The sequence below is a fragment of the Dipteris shenzhenensis genome, chromosome 10, assembly GCF_047967505.1.
Source record: "Dipteris shenzhenensis isolate YYH24624 ecotype China chromosome 10, Dip_SZ_1.0, whole genome shotgun sequence".
Taxonomy (NCBI): domain Eukaryota; kingdom Viridiplantae; phylum Streptophyta; class Polypodiopsida; order Gleicheniales; family Dipteridaceae; genus Dipteris; species Dipteris shenzhenensis.
In genome coordinates this window covers 3,463,330-3,469,490 of record NC_141605.1, presented here as the reverse complement: position 1 = coordinate 3,469,490, position 6,161 = coordinate 3,463,330, and the positions used below count along the sequence as shown (strand labels likewise).

General features: G+C 46.3%; 1 pseudogene; it reads left to right on the top strand.

Moving 5' to 3' along the window:
- Window positions 1-3,539: 3,539 nt before the first annotated feature.
- LOC147897272 (uncharacterized) lies at window positions 3,540-4,961 on the top strand (annotated as a pseudogene).
- The last annotated feature ends 1,200 nt before the right edge of the window (window positions 4,962-6,161 follow it).

Sequence of the window (6,161 nt, the reverse complement as noted above, 5' to 3'; positions counted from 1 at the left end):
GATACACTTTCTCCTTCATTGTAGATCTCATCATGTCTTCCTTTGAGTTACTTCATTTGGTATCAGAGCCACCACGTCCTCCTTGAGCTTCTAGCCTTCATTTATTGCCACATGTCATCATTTATTTATAAAAACAAAACAAACAAGGAATTCATATTCAAGTGAAGACTACATCTTGTTGAGGTCGTTTATACTCATAGCATCGAGCCATTAGTGTGTGTAAGCTTAGAAGACTCGGGAGATGTTCAATCATGCCGAGATTGAGGCAGTAAGTTTAGTCGTAGAAATCTCTTGTTGATGAGCATCAATAAACTGGTTTTGAGTTCTTCAAAATTTCAGTCTCACTGTGCATGAGCAAATTGCAGTTATATGCGCTCACTCAGTTTTGTGAGAGGTAGTCTTGGCAATTGCTTGTGTTTTGCAAGAATGTTGTCTTGGAACAAGGTCCTCGGATTTGGATCATTGTCATTTTGTCAACAAACTTGATTTTGACACAGGGAGATAGATCAATAACCCACCTTGATTTGAGAGGGGGTATCAGAGAATCAAACCATGTATGGGTTATAGGAGAAAGGGAGGTTAAGTGAGTTGAGTGAATCTAGGTGTGTGGTGTGTGATTGAGAGAATCATGGAAGTGATCGAGAGATTTGTGGATCTAGATGCTCTACTGAGCTGATATGTGATGTCACTACTGCTAGGGGTCAAGGTCATCAATTTGTGGGGGGGGTGTTAGAACAAATTGATGAAGGTATACCTATGGTTGTGTGTGTGTGTGCTTGTGTGTCCATGTATGTGACCAACTATGTGGTGAGTGTGCCTGTACTAGGTGTGATTGATGATGTGTCAGTCAGTAGGTGTGAGTGTGGAAGGTTCTAGTGGATGATTGAGAGATTCATGGAGAGATCAGTGGAGTGATTTGTGGATCTGGGATGCTCTCTCTTGAGCTCACATACCATTGGTATCACCGACCTATATATTGGTACTTCCTCTCATGAATAAGATACACTTTCTCCTTCATTGTAGATCTCATCATGTCTTCCTTTGAGTTACTTCATTTGGTATTAGAGCCACCACATCCTCCTTGAGCTTCTAGCCTTCATTTATTGCCACATGTCATCATTTATTTATAAAAACAAAACAAACAAGGAATTCATATTCAAGTGAAGACTACATCTTGGCGAGGTCGTTTATCCTCATAGCACCGAGCCATTAGTGTGTGTAAGCTTAGAAGACTCAGGAGATGTTCAATCATGCCGAGATTGAGGCAGTAAGTTTAGTCGTAGAAATCTCTTGTTGATGAGCATCAATTTGAGTTCTTCAAAATTTCAGTCTCACTGTGCATGAGCAAATTGCAGTTATATGCCCTCACTCGGTTTTGTGAGAGGTAGTCTTGGCAATTGCTTGTGTTTTGCAAGAATGTTGTCTTGGAACAAGGTCCTCGGATTTGGATCATTGTCATTTTGTCAACAAACTTGATTTTGACACAGGGAGATAGATCAATAATCCACCTTAGTTTGAGAGGGGGTATCGGAGAATCAAACCATGTATGGGTTATAGGAGAAAGGGAGGTTAAGTGAGTTGAGTGAATCTAGGTGTGTGGTGTGTGATTGAGAGAATCATGGAATTGATCGAGAGATTTGTGGATCTAGATGCTCTACTGAGCTCATATGTGATGTCACTACTACTAGGGGTCAAGGTCATCAATTTATGGGGGGGTGTTAGAACAAATTGATGAAGGTATACCTATGGTTGTGTGTGTGTGTGCTTGTGTGTCCATGTATGTGACCAACTGTGTGGTGAGTGTGCCTGTAGTACGTGTGATTGATGATGTGTCAGTCAGTAGGTGTGAGTGTGGAAGGTTCTAGTGGATGATTGAGAGATTCATGGAGAGATCAGTGGAGTGATTTGTGGATCTGGGATGCTCTCTCTTGAGCTCACATACCATTGGTATCACCGGCCTATATATTGGTACTTCCTCTCATGAATAAGATACACTTTCTCCTTCATTGTTGATCTCATCATGTCTTCCTTTGAGTTACTTTAGTTGGGAGTGCCTTGCATCGATGGAGGGAGACGAGAAGGAGTGCCACCGAACGGCATTGAGGGATGTAAAGGTTGAGGAGGAGGTGTCCTGCCAAAGGCTTGTGAAGGACCTACACGAGGGTGAAGATAGGGTCCAAGGTGTGGAGGCAAGTGTGATGGAGAAGGGGAGAGAAATGGAGCTGCGAAAGGCGTGGAAGGGGGTGCTGCACTCTGCATCCTAGCAGGATTGGGACAAGGACGAATGCGGGGGTTGACAGAAGGAGGAGGAGGAAACGCTGATCCTGGAAAGGAGGGGCAACCAGCTAGGGCGGCCATGGACGGAATGACACAGCTCCATGGGAGCAGCTTGTTGCGTTGCCATGAACGGCCTAAGGTGTCACCCTGGGTGCTTGGAACGAACTCTTACTCTCCCTCACAAGACCCGTAGCCTTCGTTGAGGTCTTGGAAGGATGGGTAGGAAGGGGTGGAGCTCCTCATAGCTTCGAACCTGCAGATGAACAAAAGGGCAACGTCAGGGACATGCACACGCAAAAGGTTGCAGAATGCAACAAGAGGACCTTGGCATTGTGCTGGAGCTGACGACAAGCAGAGGAGAAGAACACCGATGCAAAAGAGAGGTCTCAGACCTTCGCAACGTGCTGGACAGGAGGCGAGTGGAGGATGAAAGTGGAGGTAGAGGAAGAAGAAGTTGCAGGCGTCACCAGGTCTCGCAAGGGTGGCGGGAGTTCTTCTTTTGGTAGCTGAGCTCGCGGGAGGGAATGAGCAGCCAGAAAACCAGAGATGGCTATTGGCTGCACATTGCATGCCTTGATTAGGTACCCCCCAACCCTTCCTCCATTATCTGTGACGGCACTGTTGCCATCATGGAAGTGACCAGGTACCCCCCAACCCTTCCTCCATTATCTGTGACGGCACTGTTGCCATCATGGGGACCAAGCGACGGAGGCTTTTGCCTTGGAGGTTTGGCATGCCAAAAAGATTAGTCATCAAAAGTGCATCTCAATCCCTCTCTCACACTCTGCCATCACCCTCAGTCCCTCTCTCTCCCTTCCTCTCTCTCTGTCCCTCTTATTCCCTTCCCTCTCTGAGACAATCCGCACAGCTTACGCTTTTCGCTTCTCATAGCCCCATTCTCCTTTGGCACTTGCCAACTTACCTTGATTCTTGAACATTATCGTCTCCACGTATCAACGAAAGCTAAATTTAAACCAAGGTTATCTTGCACTAAAAAAGTCAGCAATGTATAAGGCAGGCGGACGTCCTGCGCTGAACTAAGGATAGGGTTTCCAGCTTTCCGGTAGCTTCTCTCCTTCGGGGCGCTGTTTTATCTTTTGATTTGTGATCTACTCTCTCTTCAAGATTTTCGGTACCTTCTCCTTTACGCGGTGTTTTCGCAACTCGGTTAATCTTTGGCCCGGTTTGCCGCTCTGTTTTTAAGTTCGCTGTGCTGTTGCGCGTCGCTCTTCCTACTAAGTTGTACAACGCTCGTTGAGCTTTTAAGCCGCAGTCCAGGAGACTTGCAGTATGGAGGTCATTGATGGAGAGATTGCCAGAGCGCAGGAGGAGAGGCGGAAGATGCAGGAAGAGTTTGCTGCCCTTACTTCGGTGAGCTTCGACAAGGAGCTTTATGGCGCGGGAAACAGGTTCGAAGGATACGAAAGATCAATTCCAGTCAACGAAGAAGAGGATGAACAGGATCCTACCGAAAGAGAAGTTGCTAGGAGGCTTGCTTCGTACACTGCCCCAAAGTCTGTGCTTTCTGATTTGCCGAGGGGTCCTGAAGTTACAGAGGATGATTTTGGTTTCAAGAAACCCCAGAGGATCATAGACAGGGAAGATGATTACAGGAAAAGGAGGCTGAACCGTATAATGTCACCTGAACGAAATGATGCGTTTGCGATGGGGGAAAAGACTCCAGATGCTGCGGTTCGGACGTATGCAGACATCATGAGAGAGGAGGCACTCAAACGGGAAAAAGAGGAGACGCTCCGACTTATAGCAAAAAAACAGCAGGAAGAAGCTGAGAGAAAGGGTAAAGATGTGTCTGCTGAGGCACAAGCACCTGTGTCGGCCGAGCAGCACGGTGCCAGCACTCAGAAGCGGCGTAACAGGTGGGATCAATCGACCGAACAGGATGATGCAAAGAGGGCAAAGGCGACTTCTGAGTGTGATGCCCCCGATGCCACGCCCGGACCTACAAAATGGGATGCCACGCCCACACCGGGTCGGGCGGGTGTGGAAGCTACTCCAATTGCTTCAAGGAGGAACCGCTGGGATGAAACCCCACTCCAGGCCGTTTGGCTGATTCGGATGCTTCACCCATTGGGGGTGTCACTCCCGGTGCCACTCCCGCTGGTATGAATTGGGATGCAACACCCAAGTTGCCTGGCCTTGCTACACCAACTCCAAAGAAGCAACGGTCTCGATGGGATGAAACACCAGCTACCATGGGTAGTGCAACGCCTATGCCAGGTGCAACACCGTCTGCTTTCACACCTGGTGTCACTCCCGTTGGAGGGATTGAGCTTGCTACTCCCACGCCAACAACAATTGCCCTGCGTGGTGCTATAACCCCAGGGCAGTACAATCTTCTGAGATGGGAACGCGATATTGAAGAGAGAAATCGACCTCTGTCTGACGAAGAGCTAGATGCTATGTTTCCACAGGAATGTTGGAAAGGTCACCTCCCCATCTGTAAGCCCCCATATGAGGAGAGCATGGGGGAGGAAGACCTAGGGCAGTACCCAACAGAAAAAGAGAGAAAGGGGCTGCTACATAGACAGCATCATGGCTGTCATGTGGGCAGCACATCTAGAGCTGTTATGGGCAGGACAGAGGGCCAGGATAGTGCAGAAGCATGGCAGATCTATACGGATTACATACGCCTGCTGTGGACTCGCACCAGGGTCTTATTTTGAGTGGGAGGGGATGTCACGATCTGTGACGTATTCCTTTCTCTATTTCTAGACTTATGGATGGTTTGATGAATGGACACTTGTGGAAGGGTATGCCCTTTCGACGGGACACTTCCTATGAGCCACAACCCTTCACAAGAGACATCCTATTGAAGAGACATTTCTATTGTAATGTACCCTCTCATCAAGGGTCACACCCTTCACAAGGGGTGCACACCTCTTCATGCACATACCCTTTGGAGTACACACCTTTTCATGTGTGACTCTTCACTCTCTATATAAGAGAGGCCCAATTGTATGGACACACACATCTACACTAGAGACATTCAAGCAATACAATTATTCCTTGTTCTTTGCTATCTCAGTCTCCTTTCTGTTCCTTAGCACATTTCTAAATATAGTAAATCTAGGATTTCTTACAGACTGACACCAATTTTGAAGAACAGACATGAGAAGGTTCAAGAGAATTGCATAGATCTAGTGGGGAGAATTGCTGACAGAGGAGCTGAGTTTGTGCCAGCTAGAGAATGGATGCGAATATGTTTTGAGCTCTTGGAACTGCTTAAAACTCACAAGAAAGGGATCAGGAGGGCCACTGTGAATACATTTGGATATTGCTAAAGCTATTGGTCCGCAAGATGTCCTAGCCACTCTTTTGAATAATTTGAAAGTGCAAGAGCGTCAAAATAGAGTCTGCACCACTGTGGCCATTGCTATTGTTGCTGAGACTTGCTCTCCATTTACCGTCTTACCAGCTCTTATGAATGAATACAGGGTGAGTCCTCATATGCCAGTATGAAAGCCGTAGTTGTGCACGTTTTGAGGTTACAGCTTGAAAGAGGGTTTAAAAGCATGTGGTTTAGGTTGTGATATATATTTTATTCTACATCCCCGAAGATCTCTTCATTGTTGCTTGTTGAGCTTCAGCTTGGAAAGAGAAGAAGAACAAGAAGTCCCTTGAAGATTCCCACCTCAAAATGTCACTGTGTGCTCATGAGAAAAAGTATATTTTTTTGAAAAATGAAAAGCTTTTCCAATGTAATATTGGATCTCTTTTTTTTGTTTGACCTAAAAGGCCCCAAAATGAGCTCTGTCTTTTCTTAATGCTTTTGTCTTAGCAAAATAAAAAAAATAAGATGCATGGAGAGCGGGATCGAAAGATGCACTGAAGGGAATTTTTATAAGCAAAATCAAAAAATTATA